Raw genomic sequence first — 17,691 nt, forward strand, 5'->3', positions numbered from 1 at the left:
GTCACCTAGGGTGATTAGGGTTTCCAAAACAGCCTAAAATAGGCTGAAATTAGGTCAAAACAGGTAAAAACCAAAAAATTATAGGTCAAAACAGCAAAACGCAGGTGTTCTAAATCGATTCCCGTGAATGCCCCTTGCTTTTTCCACTCAAAATAGGTCCATTTGATGCAAATTGATGCGCCAAAACAGTAAATTTGCAGAAAATTCAGAATTGGACTAATTTTATGTACACAAATTAAGGTTTATGTACACCTTTTGTGGGTTTATGCAAGTACGCATTGGGGATACTTATTAATTGCTGAAATTTTCAGCACATTATATGCAACGTGCTGTACATTGTGATTACTGGAAATTTTCAGATTTTGTGTAGACACTTTCTGCTGCATTTTTATCCGTGCAAATCCTCTACTTCCTCGTCGTCTGATGCTAAGAGCTTGATGGAAATCAAGCGATTTGACGGTACAGGTTTCAACCTATGGCAGGACAGGATGCAGGGGATTTTGTTCCTCAAGGATTGTGAGGACGCCCATTTGGCTGTAAAGCCTGAAGATATGCCGGATGAGGATTGGGCCAAGCTCAACAAGATGGCAAAGGCCTACATCAAAATGGCTGTGACCGATGACATTCTGGTGGACATAAAGGGCTTGGACAGTGCACATGCAATTTGGCATAAGTTGAAGGCCACTTATGAGAATGCCATCCCTGTGAATCAAGTGCATTTGATGCGCAAACTGGGGAACATGATGCTAGACGAAGCCAAGTCGGCTTCTGAGCACTAAAGTACTTTCACCAGTGTTATGAGTCAGCTACAGGATATTGGGCTTCAACCTTTTGATGACAAGTTGAAAGCCATATTTTTGTTGATGACTTTGCCAAACTCTTGGGACACGCTTGTGGTTTCTTTGAGTAATAGCCCCAACCTCACATATGATGGAGTGCGAGGCTCCATCTTAAATGAGAAAATTAGACGCAAGTCTAGTGGTGGGGAAGGTGGCAGTTCTGCTTACAATGCGAGAGGCAGAAGTCAAAAGCAAAATACATGTACCAAGACTCAAAACAGGAGCAAAAGCAAGTCTAGGGATAAGGATGTGACTTGTTATCAGTGTGGCAGAAAAGGCCATAAAAAGCCAGATTGCAGGTATTTCAAGAAAGAGCAGGAAAGAAAGAAGGAATCACAGGAGAAGAAGAAGACAGAGGATAAGAAAGGGGAAAAATCAGCAGGTACCTCCTCCAAGGATTCGGAGACTGTCAATGTATCCTCTAGTGTGGTTATCACAGAGTTATCCGACAGTGAGGAGATCTTGGTTGCAGCTTTATGCCCCTCAGATTTTGTTGTAGCAAATGCAGAAGACATGCTTATCTCACGTAGAGATGTCATTGATGCATTGCTAAGTGCAAATGATGGCCTTACACAGTCTTGGATAGTAGATTTGGGTGCCTCATTTCATGTGACTCCATCTGTGGAGTGTTTTGCTTCTTATCATGCAGGCAAGAATGGCAAGGTTTACCTTGGGATAACCATGCTTCTGACATTGAAGGAATGGGCACTATGCGCTTGGCATTAAACAATGGCCAAGAGTTTATGCTCAAAGATGTAAGGTATGTACCAGGCATCAAGAAGAGTCTATTGTCTGTTGGCGAGATGGATGCACATGGTTATACAACCATTTTTGCTGGGGGTTCATGGAAGTTGCTTAAGGGATCAATGCTCATTGTCAAGGGATGCAAGAGTGGTACATTGTACTATTTACATGGCAAAGCTTTGCCTGACAGGTTTCTTGCAGTGGCCAAAGTTGCTTCTCATTTTGAGTTGTGGCACAAAAAACTTGGCCATATGAGCCAGAAGGGACTTAGTGTGCTCTCCTCTTTGAAGAGGGTTGATGTAAAGGGCACCAAGTTAGATTTTTGTAGTGACTGTTTGTATGGTAAACAAAGGAAGTCTTCTTATTATTCTGGTGTCTCGCGCAAAGCTAATGCTCTTGATTTAATTCACGCCGATGTATGTTGAATACCTGTTAAGTCTTTTGGTGGTGCATCATACTTTGTTACATTCATTGATGATTGCACTAGGAAAGGCTGGGCATATTTGTTAAAGAATAAGAGTGAGACATTTAATGCATTTAAGAGGTTTCATGCTTTTGTGACCACGCAAAAGGGTAGTAAGCTTCAATGTTTGAGATCTAACAATGGGGCGGAGTACACGTCTGCTGAATTTCAGCATTATTGCGAAGAATATGGGATTAAAAGGGAGTTGACAGCTCCTTATAATCCATCTTCTAATGGTGTGGCTGAGAGGTATAACCGTACTTTATGTGAGAGAGTGCGTTGCATGTTGTCCACGGCTAATCTCCCTCATGGGTTTTGGGGAGAGGCTTTGAAAACTGCAGTTCATGTATGCAATCGCTCTCCTAACAGTACCCTAAAAAATGACATTCCAGAGGAGGTTTGGTCTGGCAAACCTGCCTCTTATGATCATTTGAGAGTGTTTGGCTACGAGGCTTTTGTCCATGTTCGTAATGACATGAGGACAAAGCTAGATGCCAAGTCTATCCAAGGACTCTTCTTAGGTTATGGGGAAGAGGGTGAAATGGGGTAGAGGATATGGTTGCCTCAGTTTAAGAGGGTAGTACGCAGCCGAGATGTAGTGTTCAATAAGGCTAAATTGCTGAAAAATGCTACATCTTCTGAAATTGACAAGAAATCGGTCGAATTTCAGTCTCTCTCTTGCCACCTATTGACGTTGAAAAAGAGCCTCAGGATGCGTCAACGCAAGCTGAAATTGATAATCAGCCGTTAACCTTGAGCCAGAAGAGGTAGGACATGATTTAGCTGCTCCAAATGAGGATGGACAGCCACCTGTCATGGCTGAAAATGATTTTCAGCAGCATGAGCATGCTGAAAATGAGTTGCCTCCTGATGTAGAACGTGTGCCCGAGAATGTAGAACATTGGGTACGCAGGTCTACTCGTGTCAGAAGGTTGATATAGTGCTTTGAGCCCTCTTTACACCATGTTATGTTGACAGATGAGGGAGAGCCTCTTACGTATAAAGAGGCAAAGACATGTGAGTCAAGCAGTAAGTGGGAGCTTGCAATGCAAGAGGAAATGAAATCCTTGTATGCAAATGATACTTGGGATCTTGTGCCATTGCCTAAAGGGAGAAAGGCTCTTCCTAACAAATGGGTATACAAGATTAAGATTGTGGATGAAAAACCCAAGTACAAGGCAAGATTGGTTGCAAAAGGATATGCACAGAAAGAAGGAATTGATTTTCAAGAAATCTTTTCTCCCGTTGTAAAGCTTACAACTTTACATGTCCTTTTTGCTCTCGTTGCGGTGCTTGATTTGTAATTGAATCAAATGGATGTAAAGACAGCGTTTTTGCACGGTGACATTGAAGAGGACATATACATGAAACAACCTGAAGGTTTTGTAGTTCCTACACGTGAGGAACTTGTATGCAAACTGAAAAGGGCTTTGTATGGTTTGAGACAATCATCACGGCAGTGGTATAAGAAGTTTGACACTTTTATGCTGTCTCAAGGCTTTAAACACAGCCATGCAGATCATTGTTTGTATACAAAAAGGGATGAAGATGGTAGTCCCATCATACTTGTTCTCTATGTGAATGACATGCTGCTTGCCGGGAAACATAAGACTAGTCTTGATGCTCTGAAACGTAAGCTAAATGCAACATTTGCTATGAAGGATTTGGGTGATGCAGAGCATATTTTGGGCATGCGTATTTAAAGAGATAGAAAGCTAAAATTGTTGTTTTTATCTCAACAAAGGTACATTGCAAAAGTACTTGATAGATTTAATATGGCTGATGCTAAGCCTCTTGGAGTACCTTTACCTCCATACACTAAGCTTAGCAAAGCAGATTGCCCAAAGGATGAGGTAACATTGAAAGCAATGAAGGGAATCCCTTATGCATCAGCTTGTGGTTCTCTTATGTATGCTATGGTTGCCACTCGTCCCGACATTGCTTATGCAGTGGGAATTGTTAGTCGATACATGTTGAATCCTAGCAAAGCGCATTGGGAAGCTGTCAAATGCATTCTGAGATATTTGAAAGGTACACAATCAAAGTGTATCTGTTATGGCAAAAGTGACTTAAAGTTGCAGGGATATTGGGATGCAGACATGGCAGTTGACATGGATACCAGGAAATCTACAAGTGGATATGTATTTGCCATTGCTAGTGGTGCAGTCTCTTGGTGTTCTAGGTTACAGAAAATTGTGGCATTGAGTACGACTGAGGCTGAATATATTTCAGCCACAGAGGCTTCAAAAGAGACCATTTGATTGGGCAGACTTGCAAAAGAACTTGGCATGCCTGCTCATACACCCGTGTTGGGTTGTGATAGCCAGAGTGCTGTCTATTTAGCCAAAAATGCCATGTTTCATACACGTACCAAACACATAGATGTGCGGTACCACTTCATACGACAGGTATTGGAGGATGGTCTAGTCAGCTTGACTAAGATCCATACACAAGATAACCCTGTAGATGTTCTCACCAAGAGTCTTGCTAAGGCTCAACATGAGCATTGCATACAGCTGGTGGGAGTTGGTTAACTTAAAGGCGTCATTTATGCCTTTAAGTGGGAGGTTGTTGGGTTAAAGGCCTAAATAACCCCTTTTTGTACATTTTTATACTTTGTCCAGGTTCAACATTTTTTAAAGGTCACTTATAATGAAAGTGGGAAAACCCAAAACTCACTAAATTGAGGTTTATATACGTCTTTTGTGGGTTTATGCAAGTACGCATTGGGGATACTTGTTAATTGCTGAAATTTTCAGCACATTGTATGCAACATGCTGTACATTGTGATTACTAGAAATTTTCAGATTTTGTGTAGACACTTTCTACTGCATATTTATCCGTGCAAATGGCCTCTACTTCCTCGTCGTCTGATGCCAAGAGCTTGATGGAAATCAAGCGATTTGACGATACAGGTTTCGACCTATGGCAGAACAGGATGCAGGGGATTTTGTTCCTCAAGGATTGTGAGGACGCCCTTTTGGCTGTAAAGCCTGAGGATATGCCGGATGAGGATTAGGCCAAGCTCAACAAGAGGGCAAAGGCCTACCTCAAAATGGGTGTGACCGATGACATTCTGGTGGACATAAAGGGCTTGGACAGTGCACATGCAATTTGGCATAAGTTAAAGGCCACTTATCAGAATGCCACCCCACCCCTGTGAATCAGGTGCATTTGATGCACAAACTGGTGAACATGATGCTTGACAAAGCCAAGTCGGCTTCTGAGCACTTAAGTGCTTTCACCAGTGTTATGAGTCAGCTACAGGATACTGGGCTTCAACCTGTTGAAAGCCATATTTTTGTTGATGACTTTGCCAGACTCTTGGGAAACGCTTGTGGTTTCTTTGAGTAATAGCCCCAACCTCACATATGATGGAGTCCAAGGCTCCATCTTAAATGAGGAAATTAGACGCAAGTCTAGTGGTGGGGAAGGTGGCAGTTCTGCTTACAATGCGAGAGGCAGAAGTCAGAAGCAAAATACAGGTACCAAGACTCAAAACAAGAGCAAAAGCAAGTCTAGGGATAAGGATGTGACTTGTTATCAGTGTGGCAGAAAAGGCCATAAGAAGCCAGATTGCAGGTATTTCAAGAAAGAGCAAGAAAGAAAGAAGGAATCACAGGAGAAGAAGAAGACAGAGGATAAGAAAGGGGAAAAATCAGCAGGTACCTCCTCCAAGGATTCGGAGAATGTCAATGTATCCTCTAGTGTGGTTATCATAGAGTTATCCGACAGTGAGGAGATCTTGGTTGCAGCTTCATGCCCCTCAGATTTTGTTGTAGCAAATGGAGAAGACATGCTTATCTCACGTAGAGATGTGGTTGATGCATTGCTAAGTGCAAATGATGGCCTTACACAGTCTTGGATAGTAGATTCGGGTGCCTCATTTCATGTGACTCCATCTGTGGAGTGTTTTGCTTCTTATCATGCAGGCAAGTATGGCAAGGTTTACCTTGGGTATAACCATGCTTCTGACATTGAAGGAATGGGCACTGTGCGCTTGGCATTAAACAATGGCCAAGAGTTTATGCTTAAAGATGTAAGGTATGTACCAGGCATCAACAAGAGTCTATTGTCTGTTGGCCAGATGGATGCACAGGGTTATACAACCATTTTGGCTGGGGTTCATGGAAGTTGCTTAAGGGATCAATGCTCATTGTCAAGGGATGCAGGAGTGGTACATTGTACTATTTACATGGCAAAGCTTTGCCTGACAGGTTTCTTGCAGTGGCCAAAGTTGCTTCTCATTTTGAGTTGTGGCACAAAAAACTTGGCCATATGAGCCAGAAGGGACTTAGTGTGCTCTCCTCTTTGAAGAGGGTTGATGTAAAGGGCACCAAGTTAGATTTTTGTAGTGACTGTTTGTATGGTAAACAAAGGAAGTCTTCTTATTATTCTGGTGTCTCGCGCAAAGCTAATGCTCTTGATTTAATTCACTCCGATGTATGTTGAATGCCTGTTAAGTCTTTTGGTGGTGCATCATACTTTGTTACATTCATTGATGATTGCACTAGGAAAGGCTGGGCATATTTGTTAAAGAATAAGAGTGAGACATTTAATGCATTTAAGAGGTTTCATGCTTTTGTGACCACGCAAAAGGGTAGTAAGCTTCAATGTCTGAGATCTGACAATGGGGCGGAGTACACGTCTGCTGAATTTCAGCATTATTGCGAAGAATATGGGATTAAAAGGGAGTTGACAGCCCCTTATCATCCATCTTCTAATGGTGTGGCTGAGAGGTATAACTGTACTTTATGTGAGAGAGTGCGTTGCATGTTGTCCACGGCTAATCTCCCTCATGGGTTTTGGGGAGAGGCTTTGAAAACTGCAGTTCATGTATGCAATCGCTCTCCTAACAGTACCCTAAAAAATGACATTCCAGAGGAGGTTTGGTCTGGCAAACCTGCCTCTTATGATCATTTGAGAGTGTTTGGCTACGAGGCTTTTGTCCATGTTCGTAATGACATGAGGACAAAGCTAGATGCCAAGTCTATCCAAGGACTCTTCTTAGGTTATGGGGAAGAGGGTGAAATGGGGTAGAGGATATGGTTGCCTCAGTTTAAGAGGGTAGTACGCAGCCGAGATGTAGTGTTCAATAAGGCTAAATTGCTGAAAAATGCTACATCTTCTGAAATTGACAAGAAATCGGTCGAATTTCAGTCTCTCTTGCCACCTATTGACGTTGAAAAAGAGCCTCAGGATGCGTCAACGCAAGCTGAAATTGATAATCAGCCGGTTAACCTTGAGCCAGAAGAGGTAGGACATGATTTAGCTGCTCCAAATGAGGATGGACAGCCACCTGTCATGGCTGAAAATGATTTTCAGCAGCATGAGCATGCTGAAAATGAGTTGCCTCCTGATGTAGAACGTGTGCTCGAGAATGTAGAACATTGGGTACGCAGGTCTACTCGTGTCAGAAGGTTGATATAGTGCTTTGAGCCCTCTTTACACCATGTTATGTTGACAGATGAGGGAGAGCCTCTTACGTATAAAGAGGCAAAGACATGTGAGTCAAGCAGTAAGTGGGAGCTTGCAATGCAAGAGGAAATGAAATCCTTGTATGCAAATGATACTTGGGATCTTGTGCCATTGCCTAAAGGGAGAAAGGCTCTTCCTAACAAATGGGTATACAAGATTAAGATTGTGGATGAAAAACCCAAGTACAAGGCAAGATTGGTTGCAAAAGGATATGCACAGAAAGAAGGAATTGATTTTCAAGAAATCTTTTCTCTCGTTGTAAAGCTTACAACTTTACGTGTCCTTATTGCTCTCGTTGCAGTGCTTGATTTGGAATTGAATCAAATGGATGTAAAGACAGCGTTTTTGCACGGTGACATTGAAGAGGACATATACATAAAACAACCTGAAGGTTTTGTAGTTCCTATACGTGAGAAACTTGTATGCTAACTGAAAAGGGCTTTGTATGGTTTGAGACAATCATCACGGCAGTGGTATAAGAAGTTTGACACTTTTATGCTGTCTCAAGGCTTTAAACGCAACCATGCAGATCATTGTTTGTATACGAAAAGGGATGAAGATGGTAGTCCCATCATACTTGTTCTCTATGTTGATGACATGCTGCCTGCCGGGAAACATAAGACTAGTCTTGATGCTCTGAAACGTAAGCTAAATGCAACATTTGCTATGAAGGATTTGGGTGATGCAGAACATATTTTGGGCATGCGTATTAAAAGAGATAGAAAGCTAAAATTGTTGTTTTTATCTCAAGAAAGGTACATTGCAAAAGTACTTGATAGGTTTAATATGGCTGATGCTAAGCCTCTTGGAGTACCTTTACCTCCATACACTAAGCTTAGCAAAGCAGATTGCCCAAAGGATGAGGTAACATTGAAAGCAATGAAGGGAATCCCTTATGCATCAGCTTGTGGTTCTCTTATGTATGCTATGGTTGCCACTCGTCCCGACATTGCTTATGCAGTGGGAATTGTTAGTCGATACATGTTGAATCCTAGCAAAGCGCATTGGGAAGCTGTCAAATGCATTCTGAGATATTTGAAAGGTACACAATCAAAGTGTATCTGTTATGGCAAAAGTGACTTAAAGTTGCAGGGATATTGTGATGCAGACATGGCAGGTGACATGGATACCAGGAAATCTACAAGTGGATATGTATTTTCCATTGCTGGTGGTGCAGTCTCTTTGTGTTCTAGGTTACAGAAAATTGTGGCATTGAGTACTACTGAGGCTGAATATATTTCAGCCACAGAGGCTTCAAAAGAGGCCATTTGGTTGGGCAGACTTGTAAAAGAACTTTGGCATGCCTGCTCATACACCCGGGGTTGTGATAGCTAGAGTGCTGTCTTTTTAGCCAAAAATGCCATGTTTCATGCACGTACCAAACACATAGATGTGCGGTACCACTTCATACGATAGGTATTGGAGGATGGTCTAGTCAACTTGACTAAGATCCATACATAGGATAACCGTGCAGATGTTCTCACCAAGAGTCTTGCTAAGGCTCAACATGAGCATTGCATACAGCTGGTGGGAGTTGGTTAACTTAAAGGCGTCATTTAAGCCTTTAAGTGGGAGGTTGTTGCGTTAAAGGCCTAAATAACCCCTTTTTGTACATTTTTTATACTTTGTTCAGATTCATATTGAACGTGGACACATTTTTTAAAGGTCACTTATAATAAAAGTGGGAAAACCCAAAACTCAGGTATTGAGTTTTCCCCAAAAACGTGAGCTTTCTCTCTCTCCCTCTTCGTTCTGCGAGCGCTTCCGCTCCTGCTGGCTTTCGCCACCCCTCTCTGCACACACACTGCACATCTTCGCGTGCTCCATCACTTGCACACACCGCCACACGCTCATCACCGGGACCACCACGGGAGGAAAGGTTGCACTAATGGATAGGGAGGTATGGAGAAGCCTCTGGTCTCTATGACTGCATGGCTTATTAGAGCCAAGGCTTCAGTACCACATGACATTATTCGAGCCATGACATTATTCGAGCAAAGCTAGCTGCCCCCCCCCATAGCGGTTGAGGCGCTTACGAGATCAGTCTCCTTTATACACCGTTTGTGGGACCTTCCCAAAGATATATATACCCGCTTAGCACTTGAGTCCTCTCGAGAATTAGCTTTGCAGGGAGACATGACATGCTGGTATGGAGAGATGACATCATGGTTTGAGCTACATGGATTACATGGACAGACTATCCCCCTTCCAGTACTCATTGGATGCCCCCTCTCTGACTCTTACATAGTCCGAGATCACCAGGCTCATTCGCCAAGACATAACTCAGCTGGATATCAGGAGGACTTGGATTCAGCCGACACAAGAATTGGGCACGAAGATGGCTTTCTATAGGGAGCATCTTCTCCAGCTCACTGAGGATGGTTTGGTGGTGAGGCCCAGGTACATGGACACCCACTTATCTCACAGGATACGGCGTGCTATTGACCAGATATGCACACCTTCGCACCAGCTTCGGGTGGAGATTGGCAGATACATCTGAGTGTCAACAGAGGCCAGACATGTCCCCTATGTCATACGGAGGCTGAGACAGAGTTGCACTATGTATGCCATTGCCCAGTTTCCATTGCTTGTTCAGAGAGGGTTTTGGACCGCTTTCTAGAGTCATGGGGAGGACCAAGATGTCTGGGATTGTTCTTGCTAGAGCTACGAAGACACAGAGAGAGCTTGCTGAGAGAGAGGCTAGCAGTTTCAGGGACGGATCACAGACTTCTTCTATAGAGAAGATATCGTGCAGCCGGAGGTGCAGCGACCACAACAGAGCTCATACTCTCCTCACACTAGAGGCACGCTGATCGACCAAGCGACTGAGCTCGGAGATCCAGGCGCCCACGGCTGAGGAGGACTACACAACAGCAGCGGAGACTACATCAGCAGATTCGGGTAAGATTCGGCCCGATATGCACGAAGCCCGAACATACTATTGACCATGGAGGCGATTGATGAGATCCGCCAGCGACCGATGATGGACTTACTGTGATCCTGATGAGGATTGAATATCATGCTCACTCTTGTATATGCCCTTGTATCACTTCTGTCTCAGCCCTGTATCAACCTTTGTATGAGCCCCCCCCCCACCAATCACCATCTAGTAGGTAGGGATTTTTGATAATTTTTCCAGCACCCCACTCTTTTTTACCGAGACATTGTACTTGTTGTAACTTTGTGGTCTCATAGGTCATTTTGGCCTTCTGAAGACGTTAATATAGCATCCCCCCCCCCCCCCCCCCCCCCACACACACACACACAAGTTCACATCAGGCATTTCGACGAACTGAGCAGAAGAGGGTACCACCACAACCGTATGTAACAGGGGGCGCAGAGTGCAGCCCTGCATGCAGCCAAGAGCCTTCGTTGTGGACAGAACGCAACACAGAAATTGGCAAAAACAGATCGCGCCAGAGGCCTAAGCTGCTGAAATAATTTCAACATAGATACATCCTACATCTGCGTAGCTGCCAGCGATAGCAACATCTCCACTGCCCCATCTTAGATGGTTTGTGTAAGGTTCCACATTCGTGCGCGACAAAGGCTGCTCCAATCGTAAGGTCCAGATTCTCTATCCAGGCCATAGATTGTTTTGACAAGCTACAAATAAAGCAAACAGGGGGGTGCTTGGTTACTGCAAGCAAGGGGGGAACTTGGTTTGGGAGGCCGCTTGTGTGTCGGCATCAGGCGTACTTGCTCGCATAGGCCTAGAGTTTGATTGGCACATATCACAGATGATGGACCCTACCAGACAATACCGGAGATCCAGATGCATGTCAAACCCCGCCCAAAGCAAAGGTTACATTTACGCGAAAAAGTCGAGACAACACATTGTCGCCGGTTCTCTTAGAGCCGGAAAACTATCCAGGGTAAAGGATGGCCTAAGGTACAGGTGATGATTAAGACGGAGTTGAACCTTATGAGGGAGACATTGAGAAATAGGTGTGTATGCATCTGTGGAGAATTATAGAATTGCTATGTATACATATATAAGGAAAAGCTGGACATAGAGATGCTCAGTATGCGTGATGACATGTACATGACATTGAAAGGGGAGATGTCACAAACAGGAGCGCATAATCTTATAAAATATACTTGGGTAAATAGAATTTATCACTTAATACTGAAGCCAGAGGATATAGAGAGAAATAGATAGATAGATAGAGAGTGAGTGAGAAGATGACACAGTACTGGGGACCAGAAGATTGCCTGGTCCCCTCCCGTAATAGTATCTTTATTACTGAGGAGAAGTCTATACAAGCACTTGAACCGAACGTATTATTACGTTCGTTCTAGAATAAGAATTGATGGTTCCTGGAAGCCTCAACTTCCCATTCCTAGGGCCGAATCCTATTCCGTGGAAAATCCGAATCCTTGAGAATCAAGGTTCTCGCCTCTGGATTTCACCTTCCAAACTCAGGGTATGGCAACCCTGCGACTCTTTTCCTACTCTGCTCTCAGAATCCTCTTCTTGCTGAATAACTATGCTTTCCTTGGAGGCGAATTCCTTTGTCACAAGACGGCACCACATGCCAATAGAAAAGAACAAACTGAACAAACTTTTAGCACTTCAATAACAATTGAACTGAGAGAGAGAGATAGAGAGACAACACGCGACATGGAGTGGCAGAATTCCACCCCAGAAAGTATTGGCCCCAAACCTGGTGCCCCTTTCAACACAGTACAAGCCGGTACTCCAGACTCTACACCTTCTCCAGGAAGGATGCGAGAGAATGAGCCCTAACCTCATATTCAAAGGCCCTTGGCCTATGAAAAGCAGTTTACATGAAAAGCCTTCAAACTCAAAAGCTTTTGGATCAAAAGCAATGCCAAAAAGCTGTCAATGGAATTTACAAAAATCTGTACAACTGCCACGTCCGTAGTCAACACAAAACGCGGAAATCCGTACGGCCTGCCACGCCAGCACTGTCAACGTAATTTTCGGAGTGTCCGTACTGCTGCCACGTCATCAGCTACACGTGTATGTGTGGGTGGGTTCTGCTTTATTTTAATTCCTTTATGTCACTAGGGCCCCATCGGACGGAGTCCCCTTAAGTTGGTAGGACTTCTTTCTTCTATTGTTGCTTGTTTTTCTTAGGGTTTAGGGCCTTTGGCCGTGATCCGCAAGTTGGCTCCATTCTTCAGGGCTTGACACGTCAGCAATTTGTGACATCCCCCCTTCTTGAAAGAAAGTAATCGTCCGGATTGCACCATATCTGCAAAACAACTCAAGTTAGCTCAAAAATTTCCGAGGGTCATTCCGAGGGACATTTCGAGAGACAATTAGTTTGCTCTTTTGTTAAGGAGTTAGCTTCTCCTTTTGGCTCTTTGGATCAAGGAGTTGGCCTCTCCTTTCGGCTCTTTTGATCAAGGAGTTGGCTTCTACTTTCGTCCAGATCGGAACTCTTGATATTCTGAAAATTACCATCACACACACCCAGACCGCACTGATTTTCCACGAGTGTCTTGATGCACTAAAATTACATAGCTAGGAAATATCATCCAATTAGGAATATTCAATGGTTGGCACATCACAATGCAACAGAAATGCTCACATGTGCATGTTACAAGACATAGAAACATAAAGTCGCCAACGAACACTTCTCCCGCATAACTTAACAAAGTTCGGGCCGGGAGATATTCACGACTCCCTCATCACTCCTCCCGCATAATGTAAAAAGGTCCGGGCTGGGAGATATAAAGGCCTTTTACAACCAAACGCCACCCAAACCGCAGCATGCGTCGTTTGGAGGTGCTAAGAGTAACCACTGCTTTGACTTCTTTAATACTCCTCCCGTATAACCATCTAGGTATGGGCTGGGAGTTCCAACAACAGTATTTTTCAAGCATACAACCAAACACTCCCAAGTCATGTCCTTTCAAATGCTATTTCCCAAAATTGCATCATTTTTTTAGTATGCTGAAAAAGGTTTTAGAGAACAAAGGAGAAAAAATTATATTCATAGAAATTTTATACATGATGTAAAGTGTTTCTTCACAAAAGATTCATTTTATTAAATGGTTTTATTATTCTCTATGCTTATTAAATTTTCCTTTTCATGAAGACGTTAAAATATTCGTTTGTTTTAGTTTTTCAATGTGTTTTTTATTTTACTTTTTACGTTTTTTTTTTTTAATTTCCAAATGAGAATGTGCAATGTACACTTTTCACCTTATTATTTGTGGAGCTTTTTCTAATATATAAACTGATATATAATAAATAATTATTATATATATATATATATATATATAATATATATATATATATATTAAATGATAATGTGTAATGTGCACCTTTCATCTTATTATTTAAGTGGGACCTTTCCTTATATATAAACCATTTGTGATTATGTTATATATGTATATGAATATTATTTTCACCAAAAAAATCCATGTGATTGTAAGCACTTATTTAAACTTACTCTCTATAAATCCCATCCCCCCTTAACTTAGCAAGCCTTAGCGTCTCTTCACCTTTTTTTTTGAGGCACGGGTATGAAAACCAATTTCATATGTGACCATACTTAATTATTCTGCGTATGAAACAAGGTAAAGGTTCACGTTGGCTTTCTAAAACAAAGAAAGCCTAAAAGAAAGGAAGTAACATGGAAGGGACTTATCTACAAACGACAAGCTTACAGCAGGGCGCAGCAGAAAGCTAGTGGCAGCTTCGTGCTGAAACACACGCCGTGCGCAGAGAGAGGGGGGGGTGGGGGACATGAAATGACAAGGAGATCACGTTCTTTTGTGGTTTAATTTTTCGTTTAAAGAAGAAGTTTTGCTGAAAGGAAGTGCACCATTCAAACTTGATTGTTATGTTGCTATTACCTTGAAGATTATTACCATCTTTGGATTAATGTTCCAGGTACAAGATCTCCTTCTTGTGGCCATGTGGTGCATCCAAGAAGACCCCTTCCTAAGGCCAAGCATGAGTCGGGTCGTGCAATATCTTGAAGGATCCATCGAGGTGCCTAAAAATCCTCCTCGGCCTTTCAAGGACGTCGCCAATTTTTCAAATTATTCACCATCTTTGTTGCAGTCTAGTGGGTGCGACATGAGTTATTCATTGGACTTGGAAGGAAGACTTCAGTAATGGTTAAACATGTGCTTCATTCTTTCCTCAAGGTGAAAGTGTAGTGGGTTCCATTCTCTCCAACAAAATCCAGGAGTACCATTGCGGTAAGTGTACTTATATTGATGGCCACGGAGGTGATTCTAGCACTTGAATCAAAACTTTTGATCAAGTGCTCATAGCTAAGGTGAATGCTCACTTGAGGCGTAGATACGAGTTACATGTTGAGTAACTAAGCCTCATGCATGCTCACAAGCAAGGCTTAGTTGTAATTTGCCTCCGGTTTGGTACCTACTCTGTTTTCAGCTTAGTGAGGCAACTCTATTGTTTCAGGCTGTGTCACAGTTTTAAGATATAGTTGCACTAATCCGTGCTCGAGAGCATCGCCTAACTTGTGGCTCCTTCCTATCATTGTACCCTCATCTGCACATTGTGCTGCAAGGCAGAAGAAACCATTCCTCGGTGTCCAAAACCTACATTCAATCAATCTACTTGCTTGTAGAGCAAAAATATTTCAAAAAGATTGGGCCTAGTGAAGCAAATAATCTCAACTATCAACCTCAAGAGTGAGTTGTGATATTGGCTTCACTAAGGCACAATCTTAGAAATATTGTTTGCCTCGACAAGCAAGTAATTGATTGAAATTAGTGTTGGACACCGAGGAATGGTTTCTTCTGAACTTGCAGCACAATGTGCAAATGAGTTACAATGATAGAAGGACCACAAGTATGATGCATCGAGCATAAAGATTAGTGCATTTATATCTAACCTGTCACAGCCTGAAACAATAGAGTTGCCTCACTAAGCTGAAACATGAGTAGGTACCAAACCGGAGGCAAATTACAACTAAGCTTGCTTGTGAGCATGCATGAGGCCTTAGTTACTCAACATGTAACTCATCTACGCCTCAAGTGAGCATCACCTTAGTCTATGAGCACTTGATCAAAAGTTTTGATTCAAGTGCTAGAATCACCTCCGTGGCCATCAATATAAGTACACTTACCGCAATGGTACTCCTGGATTTTGTTGGAGAGAATGGAACCCACTACACTTTCACCTTGAGGAAAGAATGAAGCACATGTTTACCATACTGAAGTCTTCCTTCCAAGTCCAATGATAACTCATGTCGCACCCACTAGACTGCAACAAAGATGGTGAATAATTTTGAAAAATTGGCGACGTCCTTGAAAGGCCGAGGAGGATTTTTAGGCACCTCGATGGATCCTTCAAGATATTGCACGACCCACTCATGCTTGGCCTTAGGAAGGGGTCTTCTTGGATGCACCACATGGCCACAAGAAGGATGAATCTTGGAACATTAATCATTATTCCAAAGATGGTAATAATCTTCAAGGTAATAGCAACATAACAATCAAGTTTGAATGGTGCACTTCCTTTCAGCAAAACTTCTTCTTTAAACGAAAAATTAAACCACAAAAGAACGTGATCTTCTTGTCATTTCATGTCCCCCCACCCCCCCTCTCTCTGCGCACGCGCGTGTGTTTCAGCACGAAGCTGGCCACAGACTTTCTGCTGCGCCCTGCTGTAAGCTTGTCGTTTGTAGATAAGTCCCTTCCATGTTACTTCCTTTCTTTTAGGCTGCTTTGTTTTTAGAAAGCCAACGTGAACCTTACCTTGTTTCATACGCAGATAATTAAGTATGGTCACATATGAAATTGGTGTTCATACCCGTGCCTCAAAAAAACAAGGTGAAAGACGATAAGCTTGGCTAAGTTAAGGGGGAGGGATTTATAGAGAGTAAGTTTAAATAAGTGCTTACAATCACATGGATTTTTTGGTGAAAATAATATTCATATACTTATATACATAATCACAAATGGTTTATATATAAGGAAAGTCCCACTTAAATAATAAATGAAAGGTGCACATTACACATTATCATTTAATATATATATATATATATGTATATATATATATATAATATATATAATAATTATTTATTATATATCAGTTTATATATTAGAAAAAGCTCCACAAATAATAAGGTGAAAAGTGTACATTGCACATTCTCATTTGGAAATTAAAAAAAAAAACGTAAAAAGTAAAATAAAAAACACATTGAAAAACTAAAACAAACGAATATTTTAACGTCTTCATGAAAAAGGAAAATTTAATAAGCATAGAGAATAATAAAACCATTTAATAAAATGAATCTTTTGTGAAGAAACACTTTACATTCATGTTATAAAATTTCTATGAATATAATCTTTTCTCCTTGTTCTCTAAAACCTTTTTCAGCATACTAAAAAAATGATGCATTTTTGGGAAATAGCATTTGAAAGGACATGACTTGGGAGTGTTTGGTTGTATGCTTGAAAAAATACTGTTGTTGGAACTCCCAGCCCAACCTAGATGGTTATACGGGAGGAGTATTAAGAAGTCAAAGCAGTGTTACTCTTAGCACCTCCAAACGACGCATGCTGCGGTTTGGGTGGCGTTTGGTTGTAAAAGGCCTTTATATCTCCCAGCCCGGACCTTTTTACATTATGCGGGAGGAGTGATGAGGGAGTCGTTGAATATCTCCCGGCCCGAACTTTGTTAAGTTATGCGGGAGAAGTGTTCGTTGGCGACTTTATGTTTCTATGTCTTGTAACATGCACATGTGAGCATTTCTTTGCATTGTTGATGTGCCAACCATTGAATATTCCTAATGGATGATATTTCCTAGCTATGTAATTTTAGTGCATCAAGACACTCGTGGAAAATCAGTGCGGTCTGGTGTGATGGCTAATTTTCAGAATATCAAGAGTTCCGATCTGGACGAAAGTAGAAGCCAACTCCTTGATCAAAAGAGCCGAAAGGAGAGGCCAACTCCTTGATCCAAAGAGCCAAAAGGAGAAGCTAACTCCTTAACAAAAAGAGCAAACTAATTGTCTCTCGAAATGTCCCTCGGAATGACCCTCGGAAATTTTTGAGCTAACTTGAGTTGTTTTGCAGATATGGTGCAATCCGGACGATTACTTTCTTTCAAGAAGGGGGGATGTCACAAATTGCTGACGTGTCAAGCCCTGAAGAATGGAGCCAACTTGCGGATCACGGCCAAAGGCCCTAAACCCTAAGAAAAACAA

The 17,691-nt window shown here is 42.2% G+C and overlaps 1 pseudogene across 1 annotated transcript in view; it reads left to right on the plus strand.

Annotated features, from left to right (window-relative positions):
- Window positions 1-15,048, plus strand: part of LOC147417100 (G-type lectin S-receptor-like serine/threonine-protein kinase SD2-5) — a 57,343-nt pseudogene extending 42,295 nt beyond the window's left edge. Inside the window, exon 8 of the transcript XR_015187428.1 lies at window positions 14,396-15,048. The product of XR_015187428.1 is annotated as a G-type lectin S-receptor-like serine/threonine-protein kinase SD2-5 (transcript). The remainder of the gene's footprint in view (window positions 1-14,395) is intronic.
- Window positions 15,049-17,691: the final 2,643 nt, after the last annotated feature.

This window comes from Adiantum capillus-veneris, unplaced genomic scaffold (genome assembly GCF_014529385.1).
Source record: "Adiantum capillus-veneris isolate H3 unplaced genomic scaffold, ASM1452938v2 Hic_scaffold_325, whole genome shotgun sequence".
NCBI classification, from domain to species: domain Eukaryota; kingdom Viridiplantae; phylum Streptophyta; class Polypodiopsida; order Polypodiales; family Pteridaceae; genus Adiantum; species Adiantum capillus-veneris.